This window comes from Neltuma alba, unplaced genomic scaffold (assembly GCF_004799145.2).
Source record: "Neltuma alba isolate B1F8T4 unplaced genomic scaffold, ASM479914v2 tig00007376_pilon, whole genome shotgun sequence".
NCBI lineage: Eukaryota > Viridiplantae > Streptophyta > Magnoliopsida > Fabales > Fabaceae > Neltuma > Neltuma alba.
The window spans coordinates 112,992-135,371 of NW_021634766.1; the positions used below are offsets into that span (position 1 = coordinate 112,992).

Genomic DNA, 22,380 nt, shown 5'->3' on the forward strand with positions numbered 1-22,380 from the left:
TGTTGTATAGAAATGCATTTTCATTCTTTTCATTTTTATTTCATTTCATTTTTTGACCATAAAAAGGAGTCACGCCAAGTAAATGCCAGCCTCACCAGTTTTATTACCGGGGTTTGACGGCGGCGAAGGAGATAGCGTCTTCACCATTTCTTAGCTTGTGATCCAAGAAATTTCCCTGCAATGGCGTTCTTCATTTCAAGGAGATTTTGCTCAGGCTTCATCACAGCTTCTCGTTCTCAGTCTCTCTACTCTTCACACCCACAGCCTTCCCACACTATCGCGAAACCCCCTTTTCGTTTTCCTCTCCTTCTTCTTTCCACTCTATCAAACAGTAACAGTCTCTCCCCCTCATCCCGCGAAAATCTCACCAGTGCTTCGTCCTCGTCACATGTGATCGCAAGATCTGTGATATTCCAGAATTCTTCACAAACATTGATTCTCTCATCCTGGATCTTGATGACTTTCACGTCTCATCTGGTGATCCCAAGTTAAAATATCAATTGAGCTTCTTGTCCCTTCTCTTCCCACTCTTCAACTTGATTCCAACACTTTTCTGGAAAAAGATCGGGATCATCATTATCTTCGAGCTTTGAAGCCAATGACTCGTTTCTCGGTTCAATCATGGGTGGCCACTTTCTCACCTGTTGGGTTGTCGTCTCTGAGACTGGTTTCTACTTCTTCAGTTCTTTGTTGCTATTTTGGTTGCATTCAATTTTAAACACACACTGGATCATCCCTTTTAAATTTTCTCTGTTGGATTTCTTAGGCGTGATTTTATGTGTGTTTTGGTTTGCTGGTTTCCTTGAAATTTCTGCATTTGATAATACCCGCTCCTGGTAACTTCAGATGAATTAGTGAAACTAGTTAAAATTGCTTTTTTTAAAAAAAAGAAAATATTAAAATTGTTCTCAAGTCGGAAGAATTTAGTTAGTTAGAAAATTCTACGGTTGATTAAAGATGAGTAGAATAAAAACTTTAAATAAAATATATATAATTATATATTTGAAATGCGTTAGAAGTCTTTATAAACAAGAATGACATTTTTAATTTTATATTCAAGCTAGATTAGAAAATAGAGGTCTGCACTTACAAATTAAATTTACATGGTTTAATTCTTACGTGAAGAATGACATTTTTCCAGGCACGATTACAAATCTAGGCTCACATTAAAAAAGACCAATACACATTTTTTTGGTAAGAGATCAATACACATTTTGAATTAGTTTAGGATTTTCATATTTTCCAAATGCTTGACTCCATGAATCTCTTCACTATTGACAACCATAGATCACTAGTTAAAACACCTTCGGGAATCGTGAGATGTCAATAATTCGTTTACTAACAAGAGCAAATGACCCAAAAAAAAATTAAAAATCATTGAATTCCAAACCATGTTTGAGAACAATTTATTCGGTGTTAACACAATTAAATTTATAAATAATAACAAATTTTTATTAACATTCCTAACATAAATGGAAAAGCGACAGTGGTTGAATAATTCATTTATTCACATCTCTCTTAGATCAAACATAGTTTCCACAGCAAATCAGTAAATAATATACATCAATTCTATACTATACAACGGGTAACAAAATTTACTATGCTTTTGCCCTAAATCAATGATTCTTCACATAATTTCTCCCACCCAGATTTGCCGTAATGCCACTTCTGGATGGTTGGCGTAGAATCATTTTGATAACTCCCCAGAAGCATTGATGTGGAACACATGCATGGTAGGAGGAGGACGCTTATGGTTGAATGTAGTTCACACAGCTTAATGCATCTGATCATCCTCTTGCGTTAAGTAACCAATGATCCAATTGACTGGGTGGAGTAACTCTTTTTCTAACCAACATTTCAACAGTAGGACATGTTCTCTTTCGCCCTCCTCTCGGTCTTGATCTGAACTGCTCATCAGTTTCTTCAAAATCTCCCTGTACCAAGGCATCCATAAATTTTCAAGTAAAAAAACTTTGCACATCACACCTAAAACATCCAAAGTCCTTCAAACAAGTTGAAGGCACAAGTGAATGAATTTACCAGGCTATAGACATGCGATCCAATTTTCTCGTGTTTATCTCTCACATGTTTGTAAGAGAATCTCATGCCACAACCAGGAAAGCCACACACAAAGGTTTCTCTTCAAAGTGCACAGCCTTCACATGCTTCTGGAGATTAGATTTCTGTTGATGCATAGTCGTCCGAGTAAATTGTAAGATTCAGTTGCTACAAAAATGGACTACTATATAAAAAATAATCTACCTCATAGACAACTCAGATTTAAATTGTACATTAAACAGTTGAAGAATATGAGTGTCTTACACTTGAGAATTGACTACCACAATCTTTATATTCACATTTAAACGTCTCTGACGAAGTGCTGCTTTCATGCATACGGAGGTGCCGCTTAATATTCTTCTTCAACTGTTTTTTTCCACATGTCTCACAGGTCACGTATTGGTGGCACAATTTGATATGTTCTTGAAGGCACTGCTCATTTGTGAAATGCTTCATACAATCAGGATATAAGCAGATTACCTCTACTGACTCCAGCTTAACTGCAGGTTAAAGACAATCTTTAAAATTGTCTAATATCATTTCAAACTTGAGTCACCCCAAAGTTTGTGTCAAGGTTACTCAATAAACATCTCAAGAAATTTAAAAAATTGTAAATGAAAACAATCTTACCATGAGAATCTTCATGCTTTTTCAGCTTTGATGCAAATTTGAAAACCTTTCCACAACCAACTTCCTGGCAAATATACTGCTTTGAATTTTCAGCAGTAGTAGAAGTGGAATTCTCATTATGAAATTCCTTGACATGTCTTGTCATATTTCCTTGAAAAGCAAAGTCGCGATTGCAATTCTCAACTGGACACTTGAAAGTTTTCCCTTGATGCTGAAGAGAGTGACGAGTCAAGTGGTCCTTCCTTCTGTAACTTGCTTGACAGTCCTCAATGGCACACACATATGGCCTCTGAAACCATTAAATAAGCGTTAAAAGCTGCAATGCCAAAATCTAAATAGATTTAACTGTGCTCTAACAAGAACAAGACATAAGCAAACAAACTGAAACCTTACTAAACTGAGCGTGATTGAGGCACCCTGATGGAGCTTCTCAGGAGGTCTCCCTGCCTGATACTGATCCATCAGGTTGATATATGATGCCTCCCGCATTTTGGAGTTCTTTGTCTGGGATCCAATGCTTCACGCCATAACATCCACAACTTTCCAATAATAATAATATCTTATAAACTAACTCCCTGCAAAAACATGCATCTTCAGTAGCTTGATCAACCAATATCATCCAGTGTTAATACAAACAGTTATACATCAGAAAAAGTTAGAATTTTTGCAGCTAAGGGGGACAGATCAAACATAAAATCTGACAGATGCGAAACAGACAATTCCTCTCATACATCACAGACATGGACAAGTGAAAATCAATTTTGATCTGCCATCTTTTTCTACAGATTCAAAACATACTACGGCTCAAAATCTCTACAAATGATTTTTAAACCATGTAAATTTGGAAGAACTAAATTTGGACAGCAGGATATTAGCAAGTTGACAAATAAATACCTCAAGTGAATGGCTTTGCATGTGCTGTATTAGATAGGCAGGCTTTTTAAAACTAGCACCACATTCCTTGCAAGTATTGGATTTTACATCCTCTACTTTGAAATCTGTATCAATTCTGGCTTTCTCCATCTCCTCCTGAGAGACATCAGGATTTATAAAACTTAATAGCAGTTATTTAACTAATCCTGACAAACCGAAAATTTTTATGTTTACAGTAGACTTCTTAATCCAAGAAAGTACCTTATGGTGGGTATTGATGTGAATAGTTATTAAGGTCTTCTTGGACCTGCAGATGCCACAGTATTCACAGTAATAGCGTCTAATATCTCTGAAAACAGGCCTCTCTTCTGCTTCCCCCGTCTCACCCATCTTTGTCTCACACATTCAGCTTGCTGCCACATAAAACAAAATATCAAGATTAATAGAGCGATCACCAGCAAGTCAGAAAGGAAATTCGAAATTCAGATGGAACTACCCAGAACTACCCAACCAAGCAAGTAGCACAAGACTTAGAATACCCACACGAAACTTGTTCATTTGTTTGGTCATCACATGAAAATTTTTCATAAAATGTGTAATTTCGAAAAAAAATTTCCAAAAGCCTAACAACTTCAAATCTATTACAAAGAGCAAACGAAAATATTAACCAGCTAATCAAGGCAAGGTTCTCGTTCCAAAGCAAGAAATAAAATCAATTATCATCGCCGATCCATAAGCCAATCCTTAAATCTAAAGTTATCGTACCACTGGAAACTTGAAGATAATCGCATTGGGGGGAAAAAAACTTGAGTAGTACAGTAAGAAATTGTTTAACTCACAATTTTCAGCAAAATTCCCAGAGGATACCGAAATCCAGAATATCTGACTCCAGTACCGTACAGCACCCAAACCTTCGGGGACAACTCGAGATCAGTGTGACGAGGGAATCGGCTCACGGCTTACCCTAGATAGTGTAGGCTTTCGAGCCGGGTTTACAGAAATAGATCAACCGCTTATTTTGGGCGGAACCCTTGGCCCAATCCATGAGGGTTTCGAAACAGTCGGACCTTTTCTTTGGCGCGAGAGTAGTTGGATGTGGCACGAGTCGAATATATGTGTGTTTTTTGTGGGCAAAGGAAAAAAAAAAAGTGTGTGTGTTTTGAGGGGTGTATTCTATTGATGTTTCTTTTTCAGCTTATTTGTCTTTCTTTTTTTAAATAAATTAAATATGAGAAATCTACTGTTACGAAACACACATTCGGTCCTTAATATGGAACTAATTGTTAAGTTAATTTTGATTCTAAATATAAGACATATTCTTCATATTTATCAGTTTTTTCTAAGTTACCTTTATAAATCTCCCTCAACCATAATCAAATAAAAGAAGGAGAGAAGATATTAAGAAAAATGATTATGGTGTTTTAAAAACAACATCTCATATTTCTTATAATTAACTAACTTATCTAACTTCCTTAATATAATCAAATTAATCAAATATGTTTTATATTAAGGACTTGAAGAGTATTTTGATTAGCTAATCACATTTTCTTTTTCTGTTTTTTTTAAGGGACAATTTTTCTTTTCTTTTCTCTTTTAAGTTGTGACCTCGAATAGTTCACATTTTAGGTAGTTTTTGACAAGGTTGCTATTAAATAGTTTTTTTTCCCCCTAAAGCCATTATCCATGGCAAAAGAAAAAAAAAAGTATTACCTCATATCCTTAATATAAGAGCTAGTTGACTAATTTAAGTAGATTAAAAAATTAGTTAACTTAGTTATTTGTGATAAAAATATGTTATGTTTTCTAAAATACTCTTATTAATCAAGTGCCATTTGATGAAACATTTAACATGTACAACTATTACAAAGACTACCTTATATAAAATAGATAAATATGAGATGCAAAGTGAATTGGGATCTTATGTTTAGAACTAAATTGAATTTTATACTAACTTTTATATTAAGAATGAGATAAAAGCCATTATATTTTAAATTTTACTCATGAATACAATAAGCATTTTCAGCTGGCTTCTTTCCTCCATCAATGAACAGACACAATATTTTGAGTTATCGCATTAGATTTGGATGATCCTTCGCATGAAGCCACTCCAAAAGTCTGCAATAATTAATGGCCATCAAACAGTATATCAACATGGTTTCAAGTCTTTTATAAAAAAAATAAGTATTTTATTTTATAAACATCTACTCAATAATCTTTTCATTTTATTTTAATTTCAAAAAAGGATTCAATGGTTTTTTTAATCATTATTTTAGGGTTAATATAATCTTTAGTCCATAAAGTATCAAACCCTAGGTTTTGGTCATTCATACAGCAAAACAATCTATATTTTTATTGAATTATAATAACTAATATTTTAAATTAAAAAAATTTGAAGGAAAAAAACCTATAATTTTAAAATTGAGATATTAAAATCAAAATGAAGTAAATAAAAAATCATATTAATTCATTATTTTATACTATATTTTGTTACTATAAACGGCAGTCACGCCAAGCAAATGCCTCACCAATTTGCTCAGGGGCTAACGGTAGCAAAGAAGCTTACCTTGTCATCCAAGAAATTTTCCAACAATGGGGTTCCTAATTCCTCACAGATTTTGCTCGAGGTTGATCTCATCTTCTCGTTCTTATTCTCTCTATTCTTCACACTCACAGCTTTCTTGCACTATTGCGAAACCTTCTTTTCATTTTCCTCTCCTTCTTCCTTCGACTCTATCAAAAAGCAACAAATTCTCTCCATCGCCCCATGAAAATCCCACAAGTGTCTCGTCCTCCTCACATGCGATCACAAGATCTGTAGTATTCCAGAATGCTTCACAAAACCATGAGAACCTATTAGGTCTTGCGACTTTCAGAAGGCCAAGCATGCCCAAAATTTTCTCTGCCTATGGTTTCTCTACGAAATCTGAAAACCATGAAAATCCAAACTCTCGTCGAATAATCCATGCTGAATTGGACCTTTCCCTAGCCAAGAAAATCGAAATTCGAGAGACGATAAAGAACATGCTCATTCTGAAATGGGCAATGACGACTGAGTGTGTGGTTCAGTTATGCTTAGGAAGTTGTACGATTTACGTCGTTCCATTTTCCCAGATTGTTTCGATTCAGAACTTCGTGGCATCTGCAATGCCTCTCTGGTTGGCTATGTAGATGAGCCTCAAGTTGTGATAGACAAGATTATGGTAGGAATAGAAAATATTTTATTGGGCGCACTGTTCAAGGCCCTATTCTGTTCTATATATAGATAGGGTAAAAACCCTAGATTACATTGTAGTGTGACACGTATACAAAGGAATATACTAGAAGAATGATACAAGGTTCACATTTACAGATCAGGAACATGCTTGAATGTAATGGGCCTGCGTAATGGGCTTTCTTATTGGACTTCCTGTTATATTCTTAACATCCCCCGTCAAACTAGGCCTGGGTGAAGGAACAAGGCCGAGTTTGTCTCTGAAAGCCCAAAACCGAGAATGAGACAAGGCTTTTGTGAAGAAGTCAGCAATCTGATCGGACGAGGGAACATACCGAACTGAGAGTTGCTGTCCGATAACTCTATCTCTGATGTAATGAACATCAAGTTCGATATGTTTTGATCGAGCGTGAAATACCGGATTGGAAGCTAGCGCAGCAGCACTTAGATTATCGCACCACGCAATCGGGGGTTGTTTCAGATGGATCCCCAATTCTCCGAAGAGGGATTGAAACCACGCAAGTTCCGTTGAGAGATTCGCTAGAGCTCGGTACTCGGATTCAGCAGAGGATCGAGAAAACAACAGGCTGCTTTTTGGCGGACCATGAAATTAACGAGTCACCAAGGAAGACACAGAACCCTCCTATTGACCGCCGATCGTCTGGACATACGGCCCAGTCTGCATCAGAAAATCCTTGCAGCATCAGGTGAGTACTCGGTTTGATATGTAGAGCAAGGTGAATAGTCCCTTTCAAATATCTCAGTATTCGTTTGAGTGCTTGCCAATGAACATCTGTCGGTGAGGAGAGAAATTGACTCAATTTGTTGACAGCAAAGGTGATATCCGGTCTTGTGTTGATTAGATACTGTAACGCCCCAATAGCTTGCCTGTAAGAAGTAGGATTGTTGAGTGGAACGCCATCTGCTTTAGAGTATTGTCGGTTGACAATCATAGGAGTAGGAACTGATGAACAATTTGTCATGCCAAATCTGTCAAGAATCGATAGAATGTATTTGCTCTGCTTCAAATATAGTCCAGTGTTGTCTCTGTAGGCCTCAATACCCAGAAAGTAATGAAGCAAACCCAGATCCTTTAGAGCAAAATGTGAGTTTAAATGCTTGATAAACAGTTCCAGTACTCTAGGGGAGTTTCCAGTAACCACTATATCATCCACGTAGATGAGAACAAACATAACAAAATCTTTCCCTTTTATGAAGAACAAGGAAGTATCACATTTGGAGTGAACAAAACCCCAATCTAACAAGGTTGACCTTAGCTTTTCAAACCAAGCCCGGGGAGCTTGTTTCAAACCATAAAGTGCTTTCTTCAAGAGGCAGACATGCTTTGGAAATTCTGAAGATATAAAACCTTCAGGTTGTTTCATTAATACTTGTTCTTGTAGGTCACCATTCAGAAAAGCATTATTAATGTCTAGTTGTCTTATTTTCCAGCCACAGGTTATAGCAAGAGATAGAACGAACCTTAGGGTGGAGGTTTTCAGGACTGGGCTAAAAGTCTCATCGAAATCTTCTCCAGGTCTTTGTTGAAAACCTTTAGCAACTAATCTAGCTTTAGGTTTAAAACCAGATCCATTTACCAAAGGTTTGGCCTTGAACACCCATTTACAGTCAACCAGTTTCCTTTGCCCATTATAAGGAACTAATTCCCAAGTGCGATTTAACATAAGTGCATTATATTCTTCTGACATAGCTTGCTTCCAATCAGTAGAATTCATCGCCTCTTGAACAGTAGTGGGTTCTCTGATAGTGGTTACTTCAGTTGTCATGGCTCCAATATAAGGTTGTTTGGGTTTAAAAACCCCTGCCTTGCTTCTAGTTATCATTTGATGTCTGACCGGGGAGATACTGTCAGTCTGTGAGGATGAGCTTTGAATACTTCTTTCTTCAGTATTAGGAATTGTAGATTCATGAAGTTGATTTTCTCTGCTTTCTGCCTCAGGAAAGTTAATGGAAAAATTGTCTCCATCTTGTTGCTCTTCTTGTGTAGTACCTTCCTCAACCATGGGCAAAGGAATCAGGACTGGAGTTCCTTGAGAGGAATCAGATGAGCTAGCTGGATCAACCTGCTCAGAATCAGTTGTTGGACAAGTATTGGGCAGCGATGATAGAGCTGGTTGGAACAAGGCCTTAGGATGCACTTCTTCCACAGGTACCTTTCCTTTGTTCAAGAACCCTGTAGAGAAAGGAAAATCTAGCTCATTAAATACAACATGCCGAGAGATATAGACTCTACCAGTGGGACTTAGACATTTATAGCCCTTGTGATTATTGCTGTAACCAACAAATACGCATTTGACAGTTCTGAATTGTAATTTGTGATCATTATACGGTCTTAAGCAAGGGTAGCATGCTGTGCCAAAAATCTTTAGATGTTCATAATCAGGGATTCTTCCAGTTAGCCTGAATAGAGGAGAAATTCCTCCTAATACTGGAGTAGGCAAACGGTTTATCAATTCTGTTGCTGTGTGAAAGGATTCCCACCAGTAGAATAGTGGCATCTTGGCTTGAGCTAAGAGAGTTAGACCAGTCTCTACAATATGTCTATGTTTCCTTTCAGCTCTCCCATTCTGTGGAGATGTATGTGGACAAGAATGTCTAAAATGGATACCAGAATCTTGTAAGACCTTGGAAAACTTCCTATATTCACCTCCCCAATCACTTTGAACAATTTTTATTTTGCCATCAAACTGTTTTTCAGCAAAGTTCTTAAACTGAATAAACATAGGCAAAGCTTCATCTTTAGTCTTCAAAGGGAAAATCCAGGAGTATCTGCTATAATCATCAACAAATAATATATAATACCGAAAACCATTCATGGAAACAAGTGGTGAGGGTCCCCAAAGATCAGTGTGTATCATTTCAAGTGGCTTAGAGGCATGTGAAGTGGAAACTTTGAAAGGTAGAGAGTGCATTTTGCCATATTTGCATGATTCACAGAAACTAAGTTCATTTTCATTGGCAAGAGAAACTTTCAGATTACATTCACTGATGATTTTGTTTAAAATTTTGTCACTAGGGTGACCAAGTCTACAATGCCAAAAAGTCCTACTGAAAACTTTAGAACTAGAACTAGATACAGAGTCAACATCTTCTTCAGCTACTAACACCAAGTCTTCTTCACTTCCATTCTTCCTCTGATCCAAAACACGAAACATGCCCTCTCTACTTGGTTGACCCTGCAGCATTGTTTCCCCTGTTGTTTGATCCTTCACAGATACACCATTAGTGTTAAAAATCACATCTGCTTTATTGTCATGAGCTACTTGATACACACTGAGCAAGTTCTTTTTAATATAAGGAGTATAGAGAACCCTATTCAGCTTAACTTTCTGACTAGCAACATTCTGAATAGTAGATGAACCAATTTTCTGTACGGCTAATTTAAAACCATTACCAACAATAATATTCATCTTACCATGAGGATCAGAGGCATTCTCAATCTTATTGAGATCATTTGTCACGTGACTGGTGGCCCCACTATCTAAGTACCAGGAATCGTCATTTACCACTTCAGGGGTAGCCCAGTAAGCACTATCCGGTTCTGTGTAGGTTGTTCTATTCATTTTTCTGCTACCTGAGGGAACAAAGGATCTGTCAAAACGGTAAAAACAATTTTCAACCACATGACCTATTTTTTGACATAGTTGACATTTCGGTGGAGCATAATTATTGTTACTGTTGTTGTTTCTGCCAGGGCCTCGTCCGTTTCTTCCACGACCTCTCCTTCCTCTGTTGCCACGACCTCCACGCCAATCATTTTTTGAAAAGGAGCCTCCATCAGATCTAGGGAAGACATCTTCCATTCTGGCGTAATTAGCAAAATGAGGGGAGCCAAATGCTGAAGTTGTTCAAGACGACTCTCAAATGTATAAAGCTGGGATTGCATTTCTATCCAGCTTATTTCATCTGCTCTGTTTGATAGCTGCACCACGATTGGATTATAATCTCCATCCAAACCAGCTAGAGCTTGAATAATGAGGTCTGGTAGAGGAACTGGACTCCCGGCCAAGGATAGTTGTTCAGCTAGACTTTTCATTTTGGCAAGATAGTCAGCCATTTTTGTAGAACCCTTCCTGGTTCTTTGAAGTTCAGACCGAAGGAGAAGCAAACGGGACTTAGTTTGAGCTCCAGCAATTTCTTTTGCAGCTCGCCACAGACCAGCAGAAGTAGATACAGTGGTCATTTCAGCTGAAATCTCTAAGGTCATTGTGTTAAGCAACCAACCGAACAAAAGCTGATCAGCTGCCACCCAGTCCTCAAAAGCTGGATTAGTTTTGGTCTCGGTGCCTTCAGTAATGAATTGTGTGGGGCAGCATTTTGTTCCATTGATGAAACCTTCCAGCTTGTGGCCTTTGATGAATGGGAGGACATGTGTGAGCCATAGAGAGTAGTTGAGCCTGTCCAGCTTGACAGAGCAAGATTGGGATAAGGGGCTATTCTTTTCGGTCAACTTGGAGAGGAGAGACGCTGAGACAATGGAGCTTTCTTCACTGCTTCTTGAACCAGTGACTGGTGATTTAGGGTTACTTGCTTCCTCGGGATTCATTTTGGTGATTAGCCACACAAGGCTCTGATACCAAGACAAGATTATGGTAGGAATAGAAAATATTTTATTGGGCGCACTGTTCAAGGCCCTATTCTGTTCTATATATAGATAGGGTAAAAACCCTAGATTACATTGTAGTGTGACACGTATACAAAGGAATATACTAGAAGAATGATACAAGGTTCACATTTACAGATCAGGAACATGCTTGAATGTAATGGGCCTGCGTAATGGGCTTTCTTATTGGACTTCCTGTTATATTCTTAACAGTGATGAATGCAGCAAGTCTCTTCGCAAAGGGAAATGGAAGAAGCTTTCCAAGAGGCCAGTTCGGTTGCTGAAATAGTGTCTGATGTGACTTTCTCTCTAGTTTTTGTTCATCTAATTCTCGTAATTTTGACAATCTGGATGCCTGTTGTCTTGTGCTTACCGATCCCAGATCTAAAGATTTATCTACAGAGCATCTCGGTATTTCTCTTCCCACTCTTCAACTTCGAGTTCGTTCCAAATTTCCTCTTGGAAGGTAGCCGATCAGCTTTGAATCGCTTCTTGATTCGATCATGGAAGGCCACTTTTGTTGCTGCTGGGTTATCGTGGTTGATTTTGCTCACTGTGCTTCCCCACTAGTCATCCTCATGGTTGTTGCTATTTCAGTTGTGCTCAATTCTAAACTAACATCGGATTGTCCCTTTTAAATTCTTTGTTGGATTTCTCAAGGGATGTCCTTTTTTGGGAGAATTATTATGAAGTTTGAAATAAGAAATATACTACCTCTTTTACTTAATATAATAGCTCATTTGATTTTTATTTTGATTCTAAATATAAGATTATAATTTATTTTGTATCTTATATTTATCCTTTTTTTTTTAAAGATATTCCTTCTAATAAGATAATTCTAACTAATACAATTAATTAGCAATGATATTTTAGAAAAGATAACACTTATTTATTACAAATAACTAACTTAATTTATTTTCTTAATATACTTAAATTAGTCAACTAACTCTTATATTTAGGATCGGAGATAATAATTACTAAAAAATTTTAATGATAATATGAATAGCTTGCAGTGACAAGTTCTATGTTAATAAATGACAACTATTCATTTGTCATTAAGACTTAGTGCTAGTTTTTTTTCTTCGAGACTTAATTGTAATTTTTCCTTTTTTAGGGAGGCCAAATACCCAAATCTCAAGGCATGTTTTGGTTTGCTGGTTCATCTGAATAGTTCGGCTAATGACTATTTTAAGTGAATAGAAGTTAGTATTAATTAATTAATTAAGAGGTTTATAACTAATTAAGGATATTACATGAGAAAAATTAATATTTTAGAAAAATATATATTTAAAATGTGCTGAAAGTTTTTATTAGGGGAGTTCAAATTGTTTAGTCCCAGTCCCGATCACTTTGGTGCGGGATGAGACGTGACAAGTCTGAGACGGGACAAAATACCTTATAGGAAGGGCATCTCATCTCGGGGTATATAATTTTAAAAAAATGTGCAAATATGATAAGAAAATAAAATATAAAGAATTTTACAGATGCCCTAATCTATATACCATTCCAATCCATCTCCATCTCCCTCTCAGTCTCACCCTCTCCAAATCCTCGCCTCCATTACTCCTCCTGCGGCTCCTTCTTGCTAGCTACTGATTGTTGTGAGTCTCCCTATCGTGACCGTCACTATAGCTGCATTATCCTTCTTGCCTTCGCTCTGCTTTGTGAATACTCATTGCGTCACTGTGATTCTCGCCCTTGTATTCTCCCCATGTCACATTCGCTGCTCACTCTCCCGCCTGCCGTGGCGTCGCCATGAGGTAAGATCATTCCTTTTATTGCCTTCACTCTGCTATCTCGGAAGTCTCTGATTGCGTCTTCTCACCCTGTCTCTCCCCTCAATCGCTAGCTTTGAACTCCCCGTGAGCCCATTGCCATGAATAATGATTACATCTTGCCTTCGCTCTGAACTATCCCCATGTCGAGGAAGATGTACAGATGCTATTACAATTTTAGCATTTAGTCTTTGCATCTTCTCCATCTCTGGTGTCAGGTTGAGGGCCTGTAGAATCAATTTTAATATATTGAAAGTGTCCAATTTGTTGCAAATTATGAAAAGTATTGTCCATTTCCAAAGGCCCAAATTTTAAATCCATGTTGTTTTTGGCTCAAAGTAATCTATTAGGCCAAAAAAAAAACAAGAAGAAATTTTAATCACATTTGATAGGCCCAATATTTTCTGACTAAAGGCCCAAAATTGAAAGGGGGGAGGGACGGGACGTCCCGGTCCTGTTCCCTTTTGGGACGGGGTACCTGGGAGGGGACAGGACGCGGGACAAAAATCCCGTCCTATTTTTGTTCACTGGGATGGCTCTATCCCGGTCCTATCCCGTGAATACCCCTAGTTTTTATAACAAGATCTAGAGGCAACATGATAAAGAACCAGGTTTGATTCCTTTCTTATCTTATATTCAAGTTAAATCCAGATATTATGATCGAATTATGTCAATTATAATTTATTTTATTCATCATGCTTTAAATTTTTTTTTATTTTAGTAAATGTGCAATTTAAAATAAAAATTATCTTAAAAAAAGAGGTTTGGTCTTAGAATTAAATTTATATGGTTTAATTCTTATATCAAGAATGACTGGTTTTTTTTTCCTTCCAAATATGGGGCAAGCAAAATAACAAATCTTTTTTTTTTGGCCAACAGTAAAATAACAAGTCTAGACTAACATTACATTACTATCATCTCCATAACAGAGGGAAATAATTATTACACTAAACTTTGGACAAATAAACTTGGCTTGAATTACTGAGGACACATGCAAATGAGTGAACCTTGCATTTAATTTGGACAAATAATATTCACCACAGCAGCTAAAATCCACTAAACAATGTGGCGAAGATACTCTCACAGAGCATGAAGCAGCTTGTTGGGCGTAAAATGTGAGTATTTTCCAAATGTTGACTCCATATATATATATATATATATATATATCTATTTCATATATAAATGTATATTACCATATCGATATAGAAATTAAAATATGAGATACATAACAAATTATTCAATGGTTTAGATTTCAGGTAAAGCATGAAATTCACCTAACCTCTATCCAAATATTCAAATATATATATATATATATATATATAAAATACATACCCTCTCCTCTTTACAAATGATGATAATTTTTGGGTTTGGCTTGCTTTTACTTATAAGAGACATTTAGATATTGTGTGTTTTTTTAATTAATTTCTCTTTTTCCTCACATTTAATTAATTATTCATATGAATATCATTACACTTATTGTCAAGCTAATTATTTAGATACTCTCATAAATAAGGATATTTTTGAAAAAAAATTTAATTTTTTACCCTAACTAATTTTAACCAACCTTTTAGTCAATATAATGCAATTTAGTTAATTATTATCTCTTACTACGTTCAGTTCTTAATATAAGAGCTAGATAATTAATTTGAGGATATTAAAAAATTAGTTAAATTGGTTATTTGTTACAAATGTGGGTTGATCTTCCTAAATTATTCTCTTCAATTATGTGCATTATACCCGTTGATGGGAACTCCTTGCAACCAAAAGAGATATATTGGAACAAGATGAGAGACAAAATAGATTAAAACTTTATATTTAGTATCAAATCTAACTTCTAAATGGCTTTTATATTAAGGACCGGAGTTGGTATTAGACACAAACAAAATATCAAATAAAAATAGCAATGTTTTGCTCTCCATGCATGTGTTATATCAGGCATCAAGAAACGTCATTAATCCAATAAAAAAAAAAAAGAAGGGTAACTATAGAGAAGCGCAATTAAAACATCTTTAATTTGGATGGAAGGTGGGATGTCAATAACTAATTTGTTGCTAACATATCATAGAATGGAAGTGCGAGGAAGTGGCTGAACAAGTCAGCCTTCACATTACGGGCTGTAGGTATGATCTATAATGGGCAAAGATGTGGCAAATGAAGGATGAAGGATTTAATCATCCGTTGATGACACAGATAAATATGGTCACGATCTACTCAGACTAGGGTATTAAATTTAAAGATAATATTTATATCAAATTTCTTATATCTATTATGTCAAGTTTTTCAATTACATGTCTTATTTTTAAAATATTAATATTTAATAACATTTAATTATAATTTCACATAAAACAAAAAATATATATCGTCATAATGAATGCACGCAGTTTTACCTAAGTTTTCTCCTAAACTTGTATATATATGTGTGTGTATGTGAGCGGCGCGCATCACATGAAGCTATTACACGTGTCCATTATCTAGCTAATAAAACTCATTTGCGATGCAGAACAAATTTCGGTGCTCATTAGACGGATGAGCATCCAAGCTCATCATATTTAAACAATTCAGATCCGATTTGGATAGTCTAGATTTACTTTTTTATTTTTATTTTTAAATAAAAATATTTTTTAAAAAAGATAATAGTTAAGAGATTGTTTTTATTTTAGATTCTATATTCATTAAAATAATAGTTTTAAAAAATAAAAAGAATAAATTAAATCTGACTTATCCAAATATGATAAGCTTGTGATACTCATCACTGCCATGAGCAGCAGGTTGCTTTGGATGAAAACCCTCTGCTAATCCCCATCAAACAACACATTCAAAATTTAAGAATTTATTTAATCCCTTTTTTCAGTTTTAATTTACCACTACGTTACAATTATTTCTGTCTTACAAAAGTACTTTCTCAAAGCAAAATATGGAGAAAGAGAAGGTGAGAATGATGCTATGTTGGTGAAAAATTACGATGCTAAGTTATGGAAAGAGCTAGCCAAGATGTCAGAGATATTTCAGGAGCTTGTGATGATTGAAATTAGAAACGGATGCAATACAAAAGTGTGGACTGACAAGTGGATATGTGGTGAGACTAAATTAATTTCCTATATTCCTCTGAGAGCAGACATAGATATGAACCTGAGAGTCAATGACCTCATGAATGAGGACGAAAATTGGCAAATTACAGGGATCTAACAGTGGCTGCCGCAAGAAACCATCAGAAGAATTCTCAATGCTATCCCACCCCACATAAGAGATGGGGAGTTTAATTTGATCGCATGAAGTGGACTCTGACAGGGAATGGAGAATTCACCATGAAAAGCTCTTATAGGTGGTTGAAAGCATATCAGGAAGGGACAAGGAGCCATTTCTAGAAGGATGTGTGGAAGTTACAAGTGCCAGAAAGAGTTAAAACTTTCTTATGGATGGCAGGACACAAGAGACTCATGATTGGAAGCATATCAAAAAAATGGGAAGAAAGCTCAGGAGTGTGTCAAATTTGTAGGGGACATGAAGAAGATGGGTTACATGCATTAAGAGATCGTGAGTGGGCAGGAGAAATCTGGATGAAGCTCGTGCTGAGGGAGAAGAAGGAGGAATTTTTCTCAAGTCAGTGGAGAAGTTGGTTGGAAAACAACATTGGAAATAGTGCAAGAAGGCATGAATGTATATACTGGCCGGTATTGTTTGCCACACGGTGGAAGGCGATTTTGAGATGGAGGAACTTAATAATACACAAACAAGGAGCAACAGTTCCAAGCAATGCTGACTCCATCATTAAGCAATATCAAGGGATTTACATGAGAAGATGGGATGATGTGAATATGCAGCGTGAAGAAATAGAAGTTAGCTTAATTAAGTGGACACCACGGAATGCAGGATGGTGTAAACTCAATACGGATGGTATGCTAAAACAGAGGAGGAGCAGCAGGCTGTGGAGGATTAATTAAAGGGAATCAAGGTGAGTGGATAAGAGGATACACCGTCAAGCTCAATGTAAGTACTGCGGAAGTATGGGGGTGTTGGAAGGACTTAAGCTTTGCTGGGAACTGAGCTTCAACAAAGTAGAAGTAGAAAGTGATGATGCAACGTTAGTGACTGAACTAGCTATGAATGGCAAAATATCAGGTTTTTAATTTTTACAAAAAATGGGAATCAATGGCTGTTTTAATAATTATTTTATTTTACTTTTAACCATAAAAAGGAGTCACACCTAGTAAATGCCTCACCACTCACCAGTCTTACCATGGGCTCATGGCTGCAAAGAAGATAGTGCCTTCACCATTTCTTATCTTGTGATCCAAGAAATTTTCTAGCAATGGCATTCCTAATTTCTCGCAGATTTTGCTTGAGGCTGATCTCAACTTTTCGTTCTTATTCTCTCTATTCCTCACACAGTAATTCCACACTATTGCGAAACCTTCTTTCCATTTTTCTCTCCTTCTTCCTTCGACTTTATCAGATAGTAACAGTTTCTCTCCCTTGCCCCAAGAAAATCACAAATGTGCCTCATCCTCCTCACATGCGATCGCAAGATCTGTGGTATTCCAGAATGCTTCACAAAATCACGAGAAGCTATTTGGTCTTGCGACTTTCAGAAGGCCAAGCACACTCAAAATCTTCTCGGCCTATGGTTTCTGTATGAAGATTGTAATCCATGTACACTCTAGTTGAATCCCTGAATCAGACCTTTCCCCAGCCAAGAAAATTGATATTCGAGAGACGATAGACAACATACTCATTTTGAAATGGGCGATGGCGGCTGAGTGTGTAGTTCAGTTATGTGCCGGAGCTTACTTGGCTTACGTTGTTCCATTTCCCCAGATCATTTCGATTCAGAACGTTGTGGCATCTGCGTGCAGTGCCTCTCTGGTTGGCTATGAAGATGAGCCTCTCGTTGTGGCGAACGCAACAGGTCTCTTCGGATAGGGAAATGAAGGAAGCTTTTCATGAGGCCTATTCGGTTGCCAAAACACTGTCTAATGTGGCTTTCCGTCTCCTAATTTGTTACATTAGGATGGTTCAATCTCCTAATTTTCTTTGTTAGGCACAAGAAATATACACGACTCATAATAAAATCTAATAATCTTTTTGGATATTAAGGGTAAATTAGTAGACTCCTTCTAAATTCTAACTAGTTTGTTAGTGTGTGTAAGAATTGAAATTTAAACCTCCAATTACTCAAATCAATGATAAAATAATACATTCATATTGAAAATTTAATATATCATGGACGCAACAAAAAATCTAGAGCTTTAGAAATTATGATATTGCGCACTTTACAAATTATTGGTCTCAAGGTTTATATACGATAAATAGTTTGATGACAAAAAAATTTAATTTTAAAGAATACCGAAAATATTTTACTGATTGACCTACAATGCAGTGAATAATTTACTTGGACTCATTTTTGAAACAAATAAAACTGTCTTATTTGGGCTTAATCAACATCGATATTGCGCTTTAAAAAACATTTGGGCTTCATCTGTCTGTTACTTGGGTCTTTTGAGTTTGTCATACCGATGATGAATACGAAAATGACATATTGCTTTGGTTTCGTGAGGGCCCCAAATATATTTTGTTTGCTTTAATGATTTCATTTTTTTGATACAATGGAAGGGTTTGATGATTGAATTCAATAATACTGAAAAATTTTATAAAAAGAAAAAAAGTAACCATATATAAAGATCAAATTCTAAGAGTGAAAAGTAATTGTGGTCCGAATTTACTACTACTATTAGTATTATTAGCATTTAATTCGCTTTTTTTTTTTGGGCTGGTGAATTGCATACTTGATTCAGAAGGGCTGTAATTAATAAGCTCAGTGAAATAATACATTCAAAATTAAGAAATCATTAGCCTTTTCTTTTATGGTTTGATAAAACTACTTTTTACCTTCTAATTTTATGCAAGTTTTCAGTTTGGTTCCATAATTTTACATATTTTTAATCCTTTAATTCTAGTATCATCATTCTTTAAATGATAGGTTTTTGTATCAATTATTATTTTGGGAAAGTTTTGTCAATATTTATAATTTAATATCAGTAACTTTTTTTGTTAATAAAACTAATATTGTTAGAATTCAATGATTAAAAGGCCACCTTGTAAATTAAGAAACTGAAATGAAAATTTATGTAAAGATAAATGATCACTATTTCAGTTATATAATTTTCATTCTTTTCTCTTTTTTTTTCAATTTAATGCTATCGGTCCTTAATGTAAGACCTTATTTGACTTTTATTTTAGTCCTAAATATAAGACCTCAATCTATTTTGTGTCTCATATTTGTGTATTTTTTTCTAAGGTAGTCCTTCTAATAACAGTAATTCTAGCAAATATACTTGATTAGCAAGGATATTTTAAGAAAGACAATACCTATTTATTAGAAATAATTAATTTAGCTGGTAAAAAAAACTAATTTAACTTATTTTTTTAATTTACTCAAATTAATCAACTAACTCTTATATTTAGGACCAGAGGTAATATTAAAAAGGAATTGATGGTTTTTTATTATTATTTCATTTTATTTTTTCGCCAAGTAAATGCCTCACCAGTTCTATTTATTACCAGGGTTTGACGGCAGAGAAGAAGATAGCGTCTTCACCATTTCTTAGCTTGTGATCCAAGAAATTTCCCTGCAATGGTGTTCTTCATTTCACGGAGATTTTGCTCAAGCTTCATCACATCTTCTCGTTCTTCGTCTCTCTGCTCTTCACACTCACAACTTTCCCACACTGTTGCGAAACCCCCTTCTCGTTTTCCTCTCCTTCTTGCTTCCACTCTATCAAACAGAAACACTTTCTCTCCCTCACCTGAAGAAAATCTCACCAGTGCTTTGTCCTCCCCACATACAATCGCAGGATCTGTAATATTCCAGGATGCTTCACAAAGCCATGAGAAGCTATTTGGTCTTGCGACTTTCAGAAGGCCAAGCATACCCAAAATTTTCTCGCCCCATGGTTTCTGTACGAAATCTGAAGACCGTGACAATACACATTCTAGTCGAACCCCTGAATCGGCACTTTCCCCAGCCCTGGAAGCCCAAATTCAAGAAACGATGGAGAACATAGTCACTTTGAAATGTTCAGTGGCGGCTGATAAAAGCTTAATTTTTATACATTTTATCCCGTATTAATGTAAGATTTAAATGATAATTTTGAGTTTAATTAAATTTTTATATATTATCAGATTAATTGGTTGATTTTTGGATTTTGCATAAAAATAGAGATTTTAGATTAAAAATATAAATATTTTGTGATTTTCTGTTTTTGACTTGGAATTAATTTTTTCTATTTCTTTGAAAATAAGTCTCATATTTTTAGAAAGATTATTTTTAGAAAGTTTTGTAATTTCTTGCCTAATTTTTGTACAAATCTGATATTTAATTTTTGATTATATTTGGATATAATCTACATTAATGGATGTATTTAAATCTTTGTAGGTCAAGAAAGAGTATATGGAAAATCCAATGGTGCAAGATTGTTTCTTGGAATTAAGCACAATCCAATGACTAATATCAAGTGGATCAATTAATTACTAATTGGTTTGAGCTTTGGATCCACAAAAATTTTCTTTTCTCCCGTCAAAATATTTTCCTTATTTGTGAGCAAGGAATTCACGCCTAATATCCAATAATCAATGATCACGCTCACGCCTCTAGATCAAGAAAAGCTCTCTCTCTCTACGGGTTCATCTTTAACTTCGACTCCATCTCTTACTCATAAACTATTCATTATCCCAATTCCTTCAGTCACGCCACTTCTCAATTATCTACCCAACATCACTTTCTCTATTCATTGCATCGCGTTCCCATGAATTGCACTAAGAAGTTTGGAGGAAGAGACATTTTGATGGAGGCTTAAGCTTGTTAGAGAGACAACTTGGGAGAAGCATAGAGGAGGCTTGAGTCTTGGGCTAGCACTTGAAGACTATAAGAGAGTGATGTTTCATTTATCTTTTTAATTCAAAGACTTGAAATTATTTAGTTTTAAATAATTTTAAGTTGTAATTTTGTGAAACAATTTAATTCTATATTGTCACTTTTATTCTTGGATTTGATTGATATTTGGATTTTACTTGTATTGAGACACTTGCTGGAATTTATGTTTATGAACCTTTACATTGTTAATTAAATTTATAATTGAGTTTTCATTATGAGTTTAATTATCAATGTGGTTTGAATTGTAAAATTTCCAAAAGCCTAACAACTTCAAATCTATTACGAAGAGCAAACGAAAATATTAACCAGCTAATCAAGGCAAGGTTTTCTTTCCAAAGCAAGAAATAAAATCAATTATCATCGCCGATCCATAAGCCAATCCTTAAATCTAAAGTTATCGTACCACTGGAAGCTTGGAGATAATCGCATTGAAAAAAAAAAATTGAGTAGTACAGTAAGAAAAACGCAAGTTGTTAGAGATGAAATTGTTAAACTCACAATTTTCAGTAAAATTCCCAGCGGATACCAAAATCCAGAATATCGACTCCAGTACCGTACAGCACCCAAACCTTGGGGGACAACCCGAGATCAGCATGATGAGGATAGGAGTGAGTATTCGGTTATTCGGTTCGATTAGTGATACTAACCGAAATAACCGAATAGATCATAATGCCGCCACCGAACTGAAACAAAACATTATTAACTAACCGAACTGAATTAAGAAATATATTTGGTTCGGTTAGTGGTCTTGTTCGGTTATTGGGCTCTCTTGGGGCTTTTTTTTTTGCTCCAAATATCATACATGTAGCCAACCAACAGAATAAAAGTCCAAACAATAACATTCCTTTTAGGCAATACAATGCATAAAATGATGTTAATTAAAATGTAGCACTACTTCCACGAACTTTTCCAAAACCCAAGCTTCGCATCTTGAATTAAAATCATCAAAATAGGACCGCTTATAAAATAAGTTATGAAGTTGAATAAAAGTTTGATTCATTTTTGTTAATTAATCAGTCTTTTCAAACGAAAGCATCAAGTAAACTAGATTGCTGAATCAATGGATGTCTCACCCACCTCCCACACACTGATTTCACACCCCCGTTCCTTTTTTTATTATTAGCTCTGTTTTCATTTGAAGAAAGTCTTGGCCGACATTTCTGTGAAACATAAATTATTCACAAATATGTATATCTTAACACACTATCATAGTTAAATAAGTTGGAGATGTTTACATCTATCATAAAATTATATTCATCATTAATAAACCACTAATGAT

At 35.5% G+C, this 22,380-nt stretch overlaps 1 pseudogene; it reads right to left on the reverse strand.

Moving 5' to 3' along the window:
* Window positions 1-1,435: 1,435 nt before the first annotated feature.
* Window positions 1,436-21,627, reverse strand: LOC114752417 (transcription factor IIIA-like; annotated as a pseudogene).
* Window positions 21,628-22,380: the final 753 nt, after the last annotated feature.